Genomic DNA, 15,939 nt, shown 5'->3' with positions numbered 1-15,939 from the left:
TTGGGAGGCATGGAAAATAGGAAGATGAGTCTGGGATTCTGGATTAGTTCAAACTCATTTGGAGTACAGTGATCTTGAATGGATGCAGCATTTTTAAGGACTGGAAACGGAGGAGATGGCCACCTGTTTTAGCCTTCTGGGCAAGTCAGCCCCTCTGAGTTCAAACAGATCAGCCAATGTCAGCTAAAGAAAGAGAGCAAGGACTGGCAAGGTGCCAGGTCACTGGAACAAGGGATAGATTACTCCAGCTGGGGGCAGAGCTGAGAGCGACATCTATCGTTGGGGTCCAAACGAGTCACGTTGCTCTTGCATCAGCATGACCTGAGCCAACTGTCATAAAATTATTCACTGTTTTTCTCCCCTGTTCTTGGATTTCCTGATTTCTTGATATGACGGGGCCAGCTCTAATGTTCCAAGGCCACATACTTGCAGAAGGAAGTAGCATTAAGGACCTGTATCAAAGGCTTAGATAGGTATTTTATTTCGGGAGTCAACCCCAGTTCAGCTTGGAGGCAGGGGACATCCCATCCTTCTCCTACACATGAATCCAGACTTCTAAACAGCCTTTTGTTGGTCACCTAAGGTGAGTTGGATTTATTCTCCAGGCAACTAACTACTGGAGTTTAGCAGCATCCCAGCCTGAGGGTGTGAAGATGATAATTTTAGGCAAATGGAGTGGCTAACATGAGTATGTGCAAGCAGATAAGACATTAATGCTGCAATCCTATATCTGTTTACCTGGGAGTAATCCCCATTGAAATCACTGTCCTTACTTTTGAGTAGACATAGATAGGATTGCACTGTAAGGTATTATAAGGTCTTATTTGTAAGATTGCATTAATCCCCATGATTATGAATACAACAAGGTGATTAATATCCTTAATAAGGACAGTAAGTGAAAATGAGCACATTGTAAATCTTCATGAAAATAATCTGTTAAAGATATTTTTTAAATGCATAACCCAGCACTTAATTTAGAAAGAAAGAAATCACAGTGGCTTGCAAAGAAAAGTATCAAAAGAATAACATCTATAGAACCCACCATAAAATGATAAAGCTGCATTGCTATAAAATCTCAAAAGCAGCACTAAATTGAACCATGCTTGTTTAACCTTAAATACCTGGGTAAATAAAACAGTTTTAATCTGTCATCTAAAGATATACAGAGTAGGCGCCAAGCAACACAGCCAGAGGGGTTCCACCACAGGAAGGATTCATCCTGATTGCCACCCACCTAACCTTAGAAAGTGTAAGTAACAAGAATAGGACCTCTGGGGTGATCACAGTGGCTTTGTTAGGTTCATCCAGGCTGTTGCGTTCTACGCGTTACATGGCAAGAAACCCAGTTTTTAAATGGTGTGTACACTCAACAGAAAACTCCCCAATCCTGCCCCTTTGATAGATGCGAATGTATGATTCACATAATTCCGAACACGTTTGTCTCATTCACATAGCACATTCTTCGGTGCACACTTTAAAAACAAAAGTCAAGATTTACAGCTGAACATGTAATATGTGAAAGGGGCAGTTGCTAGGGGCAGTACTGTAGCCCTGTAATCTTGGGATTTATTCAGCAGCTTCTTCAGAATTGGTATGCGAATGCATCAATGCAGAAACGGTTGGTCTTGAATCTGGAGCAAGGTGCCTGCAGCTGAGTTTGCCACAGGGACTGGCGAGGGTGCATGTGTGTTATTTGCTCCCATTTATATCTGCCCGGACCCTAAAATCATCTTAAGAGGCCCGTCTCTGGGTGCCCCTGCCAAATGAGGGGAGGTGGAGGGCTACTAAGGAGATGGGTGCCTTTTCAATGGTGGCACCACTGCTGTGGGATGCCTTCCCCAGAGCGGCTCACCTTGCACTTACATTATGCTCTTCCACCGAAGACTTTTTAGTTCTTCAGTTTTGTTTTTAAGGGTGGCTGGGGAATGCTGGGAGTTACAGCACTTTCCCCCCGGTCTAAACATGCATGGGATTGCGCCTTAAATGTGTTATTGTGTTCTTAGATCTTTATAATGCTGCCACTGTTTACTTGGTTTTTTACTTTGGTTTTATGCTGTTTTAAACTTAAAGGTTTAAAGGTTTTTATAAGAACATAAGAGCCCTGCTGGATCAGACCAAGGGTCTATCTAGTCCAGCATTCTGTTCACACAGTGGCCAACCAGCTATTGACCAGGAACCCACAAGCAGGACATGAGCACAACAGCACCCTCCCACCCATGTTCCCCAGCACCTAGTGTACAGAGGCTCACTGCCTCTGGTTCTGGAGGCAGCACATAGCCATCAAGACTAGTAGCCATTGAGAGCCTTATATTTTATCAAGTTGTATTTGGGGGGGTTTAACTTATCTGAATCGCCCAAGAGCTTCGGCTTTTGGGTGGTACAGAAATGTAGTAAATAAATAAAATTTAAAAGCTGCACAGTTGAAGCGAGACCCAGCCGCCTGATCTGTGGGCACAGTGCTGCCAGTACATCCTGCCAAACGGCCTTGGTTTCTAAAGACTTGGCATTCTCTACACCTGCTTTATCGTGGGTCCTTGAACCTATAGTTCGGCAGACGGGATGAACAAGATTTTTACATCTCCCCACCCCGCTCCAGATCTCTTTTAGATGCTTGACAAGAAAACACTGAAATATCTGTTTGTCATGCAGAACAGGGAGAGGCGGACCAATTCCGGCGTCCTTCATGACCTGTGCCAACGATGCCGTTTTTGTGCCGTTAACCTTGACAGGAACTTTAAAAAAATAAAATACCCTCTCCTGCTTTCCTATGGAAATGGCAGGTGCGGGGAGAGATGGGGGGTTGAGATAAGGAGGCAGCGGCTGTGAGGGCGCTTGCTTTCTCCCTGCGAGGCACAGATGGCTTTTTTTTATATAATCAATGTCAGCAGTAGCTTCTTTCTGCTCTGATGAATAGATTCTAAAGAGGCAGTGACATTATTTGAGATAAGAGAGAAGAGAAAAAGGGTCAGTGATAGAAAATGTCAGAGCGCATAGATAAAAGGCAGCAGCGAGATGGGGGGTGAGGCGTCCTCTCAGAGTTGTTTTGGGGTGGCGTGTGGGGGAAGAGACCTTGTACTCATCCCTTCACACACACACACACACACACACACACAACCACAAAGCTCTTGAGAGGGGGCAAGAAAGAAAACAGTTTGAAATTCTAATGTAGCGGATAAACTCTGAGGGGAAGCATAGGCACCATCTTGACCACCCAAATTAATGTTCCATGGCCTTCAGTGCTTCCTCCATCAAATTCTTCATTTCGGAGTAGGTGCTCCAATAGGATCCACCCTGATGAAGAACTAGTCTGGTGGTTATTGAGGAGGGTGTTGTTTTTTAAACCTAGCTAGCAAAACTTTTAAAATCTAACCCTGGAGGTGAAAAACAATGACAAATGCTTGTCAGAACATTTGAGAGAACGCTCTCCACAGAGGTGACGGCTGAGAGGGGAAGTGGCAACCGAGGCCCTCAGCTGCTTGTGTTAGGTGGAAAACACTTGCTGACAGGAAAGGGAGAGCGTTTCTCCTCAGCCTGTCAAAGAGTTTTCTGGGAGGTTTTTTTTTTACACCTGTTTGTGTCTGTTCCCAAATAGGTGACTGCGCAGAGATCCACTTAAGGACACAAAGTCACAAATGAGCAGCCTTGTCATCTTAATTACACACGTAGAAATGTACTCTGAGGGGAGAGATGTAAAGGAGCCATCAAACGATCACAGGCTGAGCTTCCAAATTGTCTCGGCATTCCTCAGCTGAAGGCACATTTTTACATGGCGCAGTAGATAAAGAGTTGGGTTTTGGCCTAGCTCCAAATTCTAGCCCTGCTGTGGATTTACTGTACGGCTTCGCTCAGACCTGGTCCTCCATCTGTAAAATGGGAATAAATACTGAGTGGTCTGACTCAGCAGTTGTGACAGGAAGTGTGACAGAGATGATAAAGAACTGTAAATACTTAAAAAGGACTGTGTAACTTAGAAATGTCAGGAACGATGCCTCCATTTTATCAGCAGTTTTCCTTTGGCTTGTACACATGAAATTGGTGGGCTATCTGGGCTACATTATTGATGTAGCCTGTTGTGGCATGTGGCATCCCCCACTTCTCACACTGTTGAGAGCGCACACACACACCTACTTGTGAGGATGGTACAGTTTTATCAATGTATCCTGGTCCTGCTCAGCAGACATGCCATATATTGTTTGTGTCAAGTATTGCTCTGGGTTATCAATGTTACGGGGGCAGTTCACCCACTGGCAGGACGGATTGAGGCTCACCAAGGAAGAAACAGCAGGTTGGGGGGGGGGGGAATTATGCTGGGGAAAACAGTACTTAGACTGGATCTAAGAACTCTCCAGATTGCAAGCACCTGAAAATGGTGTGGCACAGTCCACAGATATCCCCTCCTGTGCAAAGTCTTGCCATAAATTACCCTGTAATATTGAAGAATATATTCCTAAATTTGTCCTATTCACTTGTCCAGTCCCACCACCTTGTAAAACTGGACAAGACCTCGGAGGAACAGAAAGACTTTATTTCCGTCTTAAGTACTTACTGGGTTCAAGTGGAGCCAGTGGATACCTATGATCCTCCCAAGACCACTGTCAGGAAGAAACCCCACTGAATGAAGCTGTAGGCTCAGGAGCGACAATGCGCCCCAACACCTGCTCAAGAACCTCCGAGATCCCCCAGGAGGAGAGGCGGTGGCATGTCTGAGTGGAAACACTGAACCGGGGGCAGACTGCCCATATAGCAGCACCACAACTGTCATCCCTCGGTCCTACTCATGAGGAGGAAGACAGACTCCACACATGTTGTGGATCAGGGCCTTGCTGCCATGCCAGGAAGGCATGGGACAGCAGAGCTAGCTAGAAAGCTGCTCAGTCCAGGGCTGAGCTAGTGCTGAAGCAACATGTTCTCCTCGCTGGACAGCTCCCCTGCTGCCTAGGACATCTCGACCCCTGGCCTGGCTGGAGTCTGGACACAGCTTCTTGGCCTGTCTGGTAAGGCAGAATTTTGAACCATATGGCAAGGGGGGTAGGAACGGGACATTAATAGGTGGCTTGTTGTTGTTGTTCAGTCGTTCAGTCGTGTCCGACTCTTCGTGACTCCATGGACCATAGCACGCCAGGCCTTCCCGTCCTGCGCTCTCTCCCGGAGCGTGCTCAAGTCCATATTCATTGCATCGGTGATGCTATCTAGCCATCTCATCCTCTGTCGTCCTCTTCTCCTTTTGCTTTCAGTCTTTCCCAGCATCAGGGTCTTTTCCAGAGAGTTTTCTCTTCGCATTAGGTGGCCAAAATATTTGAGCTTCAGCCTCAGTATCTGTCCTTCCAATGAGCACTCAGGGTTGATTTCCTTGAGGATGGACTGATTGGACCTCCTTGCAGTCCAGGGGACTCGTAAGAGTCTTCTCCAGCACCACAGTTCGAAAGCATCAGTTCTTTGGTGCTCAGCCTTCCTTATAGTCCAGCTCTCACAGCCATACATTACTACTGGGAAAACCACAGCTTTGATTATACGGACCTTTGTCGGCAAGGTGATGTCTCTGCTTCTTACTATGCTGTCTAGGTGTGCCATAGCTTTCCTCCCAAGGAGCAAGCGTCTTTTAATTTCATGGCTACAGTCACCGTCTGCGGTGATCTTGGAGCCCAAGAAAGTAAAATCTGTCACTGCTTCCATTTCTTCCCCTTCTATATGCCAGGAAGTGATGGGGCCAGATGCCATGATCTTCGTTTTTTTAATGTTGAGTTTCAAACCAGCTTTTGCACTCTCCACTTTCACCCTCAACAAGAGGCTCTTGAGATCCTCTTCGCTTTCTGCCATTAGGGTGGTATCGTCTGCATATCGGAGGTTGTTGATAATTCTCCCAGCAATCTTAATTCCGACCTCTGATTCATCCAGCCCGGCATTTCTCATGATGTACTCTGCATATAAGTTAAATAAGCAGGGTGACAATATGCAGCCTTGTCGTACTCCTTTCCCAATTTTGAACCACTCGGTTGTTCCATGTCTGGTTCTTACTGTTGCTTCTTGACCCTCGTACAGGTTTCTCAGGAGACAGGTAAGGTGGTCTGGTACTCCCATCACTTTAAGAATTTGCCAGAGTTTGTTGTGATCCACACAATCAAAGGCTTTAGCGTAGTCAATGAAGCAGAAATAGACGTTTTTCTGGAATTCTCTTGCTTTCTCCATGATCCAGCAAATGTTGGCGATTTGATCTCTAGTTCCTCTGCCTCTTTGAAACCCAGCTTGTACTTCCGGTAGTTCTCGGTTCACATACTGCTGAAGCCTAGCTTGTAGGATTTTGAGCATCACCTTGCTGGCATGTGAAATGAGCACAATTGTGCAGTAGTTTGAACACTCTTTGGCGTTGCCCTTCTTTGGAATTGGAATGTAAACTGACCTTTTCCAGTCTTGCGGCCATTGCTGAGTGTTCCAAATTTGTTGGCATATTGAATGCAGCACTTTAACAGCATCATCTTTTAGGATTTTAAATAGCTCAGCTGGAATACTGTCATCTCCGCTAGCTTTGTTGTTAGTAATGCTTCCTAAGGCCCACTTGACTTCACTCTCGAGGATGTCCGGCTCAAGTTCAGTGACCGCACTGTCATGGCTATCAGGGACATTCAGATCTTTCCTGTATAGTTCTTCTGTGTATTCTTGCCACCTCTTCTTAATCTCCTCTGCTTCTGTTAGGTCCCTGCCTTCTTTGTCCTTTATCATGCCCGTCTTTGCACAAAACGTTCCCTTGAGATCTCCGATTTTCTTGAAGAGATCTCTAGTCTTTCCCATTCTGTTGTTTTCCTCGATTTCTTTGCATTGTTCATTTAAGAAGGCCTTCTTGTCTCTCCTTGCTATTCTCTGGAACTCTGCATTCAGTTGGATATATCTTCCCCTTTCTCCCTTGCTTTTCGCTTCCCTTCTTTCCTCAGCTACTTATAAAGCCTCATCAGACAGCCACTTGGCTTTCTTGCATTTCTTTTTCTTTGGGATGGATTTCGTTGCTGCCTCCTGAACAATGTTACGGACCTCCGTCCATAGTTCCTCAGGCACTCTGTCTATCTGGTCTAATCCCTGAAATCTATTCCTCACCTCCACTGTATATTCATATGGGATATGATTGAGGTCATACCTGAATGGTTTAGTGGTTTTCCCTACGTTCTTCAATTTAAGCTGAAATTTTGCAACAAGAAGCTCATGATCTGAGCCACAGTCAGCTCCAAGTCTTGTTCTGACTGACTGTATAGAGCTTCTCCATCTTTGCCTGCAAAGGACATAATCAATCTGATTTCGATATTGACCATCTGGTGATGTCCATGTGTAGAGTCGTCTCTTGTGCTGTTGGACAAGAGTGTTTGCTATGATCAGCGTTTTCTCTTGGTAAAACTCTATTAGCTTTTGTCCTGCTTCATTTTGTACACCAAGGCCATGCTTGCCTGTTATCCCGGTGATTTCTTGACTTCCTACTTTAGCATTCCAATCCCCTATGATGAAGAGGACCTCTTTTTTTGGTCTTAGTTCTAGAAGGTGTTGTAGGTCTTCATAGAACCGATCAACCTCAGCTTCTTCGGCATCAGTGGTTGGGGCATAGACTTGAATTACTGTGATGTTGAATGGTTTGCCTTGGATTCGTACTGAGATCATTCTATCATTTTTAAGATTGTACCCCAGTACTGCTTTTCCCACCCTTTTGTTGACTATGAGTGCTACTCCATTTCTTCTAAGGGATTCTTGCCCACAGTAGTAGATATGATGGTCACCTGAATTAAATTTGCCCATGCCTGTCCATTTTAGTTCGCTGATTCCCAAGATGTCGATGTTCAATCTTGCCATCTCATGTTTGACCACTTCCAACTTACCTTGATTCATTGATCTGACATTCCAGGTTCCTAAACAATATTGTTCTTGACAGCATCGGATTTTCTTTTCACCACCAGACACATCCACAGCTGAGTGTCCTTTCGGGTTTGGCCCAGCCGCTTCACTCTTTCTGGCGCTACTTGGAAATACCCTCTGCTAATCTAGTATATTGGACACCTTCCGACCTGAGGGTCTCATCTTCCGGCGTCATCTTTTTTAGCCTTGTGATACGTTCCATGGGGTTTTCTTGGCAAGAATACTGGAGTGGGTTGCCATTTCCTTCTCCAGTGGACCACATTTTGTCAGAACTCTCTGCCATGACCTGTCCGTCTTGGGTGGCCCTGCACGGCATAGCTTATGGCTTCACTGAGTTACGCAAGCCCCTTCGCCACAACAAGGCAGTGATCCATGAAGGGGAATAGGTGGCTACTGTGCTTTGATTTGATGGACATATTCTTGATATTGGATTCCCTTGTTTATTCCTGTTGATGTAATCTACATCAGCACAAATAAAACTTTTAAAACACCAATGTTTTTAAAAAGTTGATAGGGCTAGCCTTTCCCAACCAGGTGTCTTCCAGTTGTGTTGGACTACAACTCCCAGCAACCCCAGCTGGCTGGGGATACTGGGGGTTGTAGTCCAACACAACTGGAGGGTGCCAGATATCTCTATTTAAACCCTGTAAATAATTTTTCTAATGCTCACAGGTATATTGCTTTTGTGTGTCGCAGTTCCATTCATCTAGTACGGTTGCCAGGTGTCGACAGATTTAGTCTCCCATGAATTTGTCTAAAAACCTTCTTTGAAGCTTTGTTAAAATTCTGCATCTTTCATGTGGGGACCACTTCAGACAACACCTGGCCTGGCCACTCAACCTTGAGGGGAAGCAGCAAGGGCAGGCAACTTGTTTGGCCTTGAAGATGTGTTGGCCTACCCCTCCAGCCGTCATAGCAAATGGTGAGGCATGGGAGTTGTAGGCCGAGACATCTGGGTGCCACAAGTTGCCCACCCCTATGATACAGTGTGAACAGGCCCTCCGTTTGCCCCATGGAGTAGGAGAAATAAAGACGGGTGGCAGCCTGTTACCGTTGATGGATTTAAGGCGTGAATTCCCCCCCACCCCCTCATGGCACAGTGAAGGTTTTGAAAGTTAAGTATTACTGTCGGCTTTGTTGTTGCCTAACTGCGACAGACAAATTGAGAACTAGTTGTCAAAATGTCAGTGCACAACAAATCAACATTCAAAATGAGTCTCGGTGCAATGTGGTGTATAATTAAAAAAAAAATCCTTTTTAGAAATTTCAGCAAGCGTTGGCTTGGCTTTATATTTGTCTGTGTGATTAATAAAGGCAGCTAATTTTCAGACTTTAAAAACAGCTAGAAAACAGCTCCTAATTACATATTAGGCTCCGAACGTCCCCTGCTGCGCTCGGCTGGTATTGGTGGGCCAGGAATTTTGGCAGGGGTTTAATTACATTCTGAGCTTCATCTAATTTTAGTTAAATGTAATGTAATCAGCAGCAGATGTCTTGAAATAAAATATGAATTATGAATATGAGGAAATTTCTTTAAATAATTCCTTAAAAAAGAATTTGCTATTGAGTTCCCTAAAGCAGCACAGGGCTCATTAGGTTTGAGGCTGGGGTAGGGTCGGTTGTACTAAAACGAGGCGTTTTGGAAAAGAAACGGGCATATGCCGGAGTTCCTTACAAGGGTTTGCACATTAGGCAAGGAGGAGTTAACATATAATGAAAGCAAGACAAATTGTCATCTTCAGGTGGATGATATCAAATGGAGCTTAAATGCCTTTGCTCCGTTGGGTCAGCTGGATTTTGAAACTGGATATTAGGGTCGGATTTCCCTCACAGGAATGTGAATGCTGATGTTTGCATTCCTAGTGACATCCTTCCTCAGAACGATGGAGCCTTTCAAGTGGTTTGGGGGCCCTGCGTCCCTCAAGGACCAGCTCCTTCCTTATGACTCTTCAACACCCCTTGATGGGCTCTTCCAAAAGATGCTTAAATTATGGTTTATATTACCCATATTTATGTGCTGACATTACAGTCTGTATTGTGCGTGTTCATGTCAAAACATTTTTTGCAGTCTCTGAGAAACATGGATGCCCACCATATAGATAATTTTGGGGCAGGAGAGGCCGCATGCTGTCAAATCAAGAGCTTTGATGCAGTGTTAGGGCCTAACTATACCTGACGTGTTACCTGCAGCATAATGTGAGTTGTGTTTTCTTAATAGTAAGTGCAGGGTGGGGTGGTTCCATCTTGATTCAGGACCATAATGCATGGGAAACGGGGGGTACCCTTCCTTCCCCACCAGTGATTGTGACAAATATCAACACACACACACACACACACACACACACCCAGCAACAGTTCATGACAGGAAAAAACTGCACCAATGGGAGTTTTCTTTTCCTGTTGCTAATTGCAGCATGATGGTGGGGGAATATTTGCCAAGTTCACAGCAGGGGAGGTAAGGGTTAAACTGCCCCTCCCTGCACACTGCATCCCTGATTCAAAACAGAGTCCCTGCCCCTGTACTTACTACTATTTTTTTTTAAGCACCTCCCAGTGGCCCTTGGTTCTCTGGCCAAAGGCAGAGGCTAGGGTGTGCTTCCTTTCAGTTCCTAGGGCAACGTAGAACCTTCTCAGTGGTGGCACCCCGGCTGTGGAACTCTTTTCCAGTGGCGATTTGGCTGTCCCTGATGCTGTTGTCAGTCAGGTGCCAGCTGAAGACTTATTTATTTGGACAAGCTTTGGGGTATAGGCAAATGTTTTATTTGTTTTCTGGTGCTGTAGTGATGGTTTTGTTGTATTTTATTGAGTATTTGTAATTTTAGAGGGATGATTTAGATGTAGTGATGGCCACCAATTTGGATGGCTTTAAAAGGGGATTGGACAAATTCATGGAGGAGAAGGCTATCAATGGCTACCAGTCCTGATGGCTGTATGCTACCTCAAGTACCAGAGGCAGTATGCTTGTGTACACCAGTTGCTGGGGAACATGGGCGGGAGGATGATGTCGCACTCACGTTCTGCTTGTGGATTTCCTGTGGGCAGCTGTTTGGCCACTGTGTGAACATAATACTGGACGGGATGGACCCCAGTCTGATCTGGCAGGGCTGCTCTTATATTCTTATGCTCTTAATGGTGTTTGTGCGTTATATTGTTTTTATATGAGTTGTTCGCCACCCTGGGCTCCTTGCACGAAAGGAAGGGATATAAATATAAATAAATAAATACAATAATATATTTCTAGGAAATATATTATTTATACTTAATAAACAGGGAGATGGCTGTTGCTGCCTTTTTGGCTTCTCTGGGGTATCCAGCTGGCCATAATTGGCAACAGAGCACAGAGAATAGATGGCACAGAGGGGTCCTTGCCACTGAATATGCAGGTTCCATTCTTAGCTGTCATGGCCAACACCCCTTGGTAGACCTGTCCTCTATGGGTATAACTAAATAAACAAATACTACTATATTCATAATTTCCATAGCACTTACCATATGTAAATATATTTATTTATTCTATTTCTATACCGCCCAATAGGAAGCTGTCAGGATGGTTCATAACAAAACCCATAAAATACAACACACTAAAGCATAATATAAATGATTAAAACTGCAATATAAAATAAAAAATAAACACCAAAATAAACTTAGCAGCAGCACAAAGATTTAAAATACAATTACATATTTAAAAAACAACAGAAACTGAAGGACTAAATAAGGAGGTCTTTACATGGTGCCGAAAAGACCATCATGTAGGTGCCCAGTGAGCCTCTTTGGGGAGGGCCTCCCACAACTGAGGTGCCACAACAGAAAATATTGTGCAATTCTTACTTACTCTGTTTCTGTGCCTTCACAACTACCCTGCAAGGAAGGTTGGGCACTGTGTATTTCACAGGTTTGGCAAGAGAGTCTCATGACTAAGCAGGGATTTGGATTCGATTTCCCATTGCCAAAGCCAACTATCTTTCTGTGCTGTCCCTTACTCTCCCTTTAGAAAGCATCCTCTTGCAGGTATTTATTTAGCAAGGATGCTCATGGCACCTTTGCTTGGGCTTCCTCCTCCATGACTAAGGACAGACCTCGCTCTCTTTCCTGCCCCTCCACCCTCATGACACTTTGGTATATTTTAATCGGGTTTTGCCTGGGTTCCCCTGGCAGCCACACAGACACGCTTCCCCGCCTAGGTTAGCAGCCCTCGCTGTTCAATTCATCAAGGGAGTGACAGCTAAAATTCATTTGAAGATGAAGAAAGTGCAGGCTAATCCTTTCTGGGAGACATTGATAGACTAGCGACCGAGGAAGAATTGCAGAGCAGTAATGAAATTAGGCTAAAACTGCTGGCGGATAGCAGATAATTGCCCTTGTCTGTCACTAGGAATAACATCTCCCCAAATCCAACACAATGATTGGGGAAAGTTGGAGGAATTGTATTTATTTATTTTATCCACCTCCTTCCACCTCCTTTTCTAGGGAAAAACTCCCCCGCTGCCGCCGCCCCACCACAATTGGGATTAGCTGTGTTTCTCCTCTGGATTTTCAGCTGTACAAAGATCCCTCTCTGTCACATTTCTGATCCCATCAGAAGGAATTGGTTTGGATATTAATCTAATGCATCGTGAGGTGAAGAGAGAAGGTTAGTACAATCACGGCCCCCATCTCTGTTTGTTAATGGGTTTAAACAAGGGTTTCATGCCCCAAATCTACAGTGCCATAAATGGCCATTTCAGCACCCAAGAAAGTCACCCAATTCCATACCCACCATCCCTTGGCCAGGTTAGGGATGGTTGCAGACCTTTATGGCTATTGCTGCTAATAGTTTTCACTGTTCAGATAGTCTGCTCCACAGCTCTTGTACCAGAAACATGATGGGCATCAGCTGTTATCCAGGATGATCGTCTCCTCTTCTGCCAGTGATATTCAGTGGCTGAGTGCATTTTTATAATGTAAGATTGCAGGCACAGTGAGACTACAACAGTGGTGCAACTCTGCCTGGCAAGCTGGCCTCGCTAAGTCTCTCAGCAAGTTGATGAGCTTCTTTACATGAGCAATTTATTGCACACTCATGATTGGCCACTCACGGAAGTTTGCGGGTCCTTTAGATGACAGCGTCAACCTCCAGGATGCCTCGTGTGCTTTTATCCCGCTTTGAAAAGGCATGGAGGCGATCCGATATATCGGCAGCACCAACTAGCAGCTGTATAATAAAACATATTGAAAATGTGCCTCTCCTGTCCCCTGCCCACATCCAGGGTGCTGCCTTCTTGAGATTCCTCCATGCTACGCTGCGTCCCACATGGGGCAACAGCGGGTGTGCCAACCCATCCTTCGTGCCATGCAGCTGGCCCCATGCCGCCCCTCACACTCCCCCCCCCGCCCAAAAAGCACATGTCCACCCCATGTGAAGGAGCCAATGTTAAACCCACAAGGAATCCGGAAGCAGAAGCCCCGGTAACGATGCGGGGGTTTAGCCTGGTGTGGTGGCACTTGACATCAGGCCTTTTCATTTGCCACCTTGAAGGCATGCTTAATTATTCCACATGCAGTGGGGCCTTCAGGGCAAAAGTCCAGGGCCCCACTCAGCAGAGGATGAGGAAGAAGGCTCCCAAATGCAGCAGGGCTGGCTTACCACCTTTTGGAGCAGTACACATTGCCATCTAAAGAGTGTTCCCCACCCCTGCTAAGAACATTAAGTCCAGAGTTTAAAGTTACCTAACTGCACTACTGTCCTTACTGAAAGGAACTTCATGGCTAATCCCGGTATATTTGGGATCAGACCTCAAGTCTCCTCTCATCTAGCATGCTGCTTTCCAATGTGGCCAACGAGATGTCACCACAAAACCAACAAGTAGGGCATGAAGGCAACAGGCCTCTCCCACGGATTGGCTCCCAGTGCCCCATAGCCATCGTGATGTGTGAGCCGTTGAGAGACTTTTTCCTCCATGAATTTGTCTAACCTCCTAGTCCTAAACTGTCTCAGCGCAGTGGTCAGGAACTGAGGTCAAGGTCAGAGGCCTTGCTCTCAGTGCCATTTCTGGAGATTTGGTGAGTGAGCACGAGAGAGGGGCCTTTTCTGTGGTAATCCCAGAACTCTGGAATGCTCTCCCAATTGAAATTCGCCAGGCTCTGTCTTTGTGTCTCTTTTGCCAGAAATGGAAGGCTTGCTTATTTCAATGGGCTTTTAATGGGTAAGGCTTAAAACGGGTGGGTAACTTGTAGCCCTCCAGATGTTTTGGCCTACAACTCACATCATCCCCCACCAAAGGCCATGCTGGCTGTGGATGCTGTAGTTCAACACATATGGAGGGCAACACACTGGTGAAGGCTATATTATATGTTCTTCGTTATTGCTTTTAGAACCAGTTTGTTGTACTTGCATTTTTATTGATTATGTTATACGGCTTTATGATTATGCTGTGTGCCACTCTGTGTACTTTTAGTAATCATTTAATATTATTACTACTGCTGCATCTACTACTACCACTGCATAATTTATTGTTATTACTGCTGCCACATCTTGGAGCAGTGAATTCCATAATTTAATTAATGTATTGTGTAAAGAACCTTTTTGTGTGTGTGTCTGTCCTGAACCTCTTGCCCATCAATTTCATTGGTTGACCTCAAGTTCTTATAATATGAAGGAGGGCGGGGGAAATTCCCTCTCTGTTTTCTCCACACCCTGTGTAGTTTTACAAGACACAGAGGTTTGCGTATCAGGTTGTATCTGGCTCTTGGGTTGGCAGTTCCCCATCCCCCCCCCTTTTCTTATCTTTTTTTCTAAACCAAAAATCTTCCCTTGCAGAGGGCGTGCTCCGTCATACTAGTGCTTCCTTTCAGTCTCCTCAGAGGTAGCTTTTCATGCCCTTTTTATCAGTAGTTTATTTTTTTAAAAAACCATTATAACCATAACAATAAATAATAATCAAACTGAAGGAAAAGCATTGCAACTCAAATTAGGACAAAAATGTAAACATTTTGAGAAGCAGATATGTCAAATCCGTTTGGGTTGTGCGAAATTATTGGGAAGAGAAGAGGTTTATGATCATTAAAGTCTGCCTCTGTTCTTAGTCTTGGGCCTCTGCAGAACATCTTGAAAATCCCGCTACGGGAATACAGAAGAAGGTAAAAGGGAACTGAGATGTGGGAATGAGGGGACAGAGAATAATTCCCCCTCCCTGGTCAGAGGACCAGTCCATGGCAGTTGCGCTTTGGGGGCAGTCATATAATCCAATCAAATAGCTAACAGCAGTAATCAGATGCTCACTGCTACTCAAGGGAAATGATGCCTTTGTCCGTACTACTGTCCATGTTCCTCTGGAATCTCCCCAGCATCTGCAGGCTGTCCTACCTCTTTATTTACTGGCCCTTGGCAAATCACCACTCTTTGGGAGATGCCTTATTAAATCATAGTATGAGTTGCTAGAATTGCTGCAGTTCTTCAGATTTCTGTCTTCCACTTCTGCATCGCTAGAAGTTTGACTTCTGACTGGAAAAATAGTTGTCTCTAACTCAGATACATGTAAAAAAAATGCACAACCACTAACACACTGTGTAAGAACACAAGAAGATCAAGGTACATCTAGTCCAGCATTTTGTTCCCACAGAGGCCAACCAGCTGCCTGTGGGAAGCCCACAAACAGGATATGAGTGCAACAGCACCCTCCTGCCCATGTTCCCCAGCAAATGCCATCTGCACTGCCTGCCATATCGCAAGCCACACCTAGCATTGTTCATTTTGAACCATTGATCACACGTTGCAGGACGATCATGTTCCCTTTCCCCCATATATCTGAGGAAAGATCAACCATTCTCTTTGCTTTAGAGCAGGGATGGGCAACCCGTGGCCCTCCAGATGTTGTTGGACTCCAACTCCCATAATCTCTGACCATTGGCCATGGTGGCTGGGGCTGATGGGGGTTTGAGTCCGACAGCATCTGGGAGGCCCACCCCTGCTTTAGAGGAAGGGGTCATAGCTCAGTGGTGGAGGACTTGCTGTGCATGCAGAACAATCCAGGTTCATGCATGGCAGCCTCTCTAGTTAAAAGGATCTGGTAG

Source organism: Heloderma suspectum, chromosome 13 (assembly GCF_057233095.1).
Source record: "Heloderma suspectum isolate Gila_16-S chromosome 13, 16-S_ref, whole genome shotgun sequence".
Lineage (NCBI taxonomy): Eukaryota > Metazoa > Chordata > Lepidosauria > Squamata > Helodermatidae > Heloderma > Heloderma suspectum.
Note: the sequence above shows the minus strand (reverse complement) of the source record.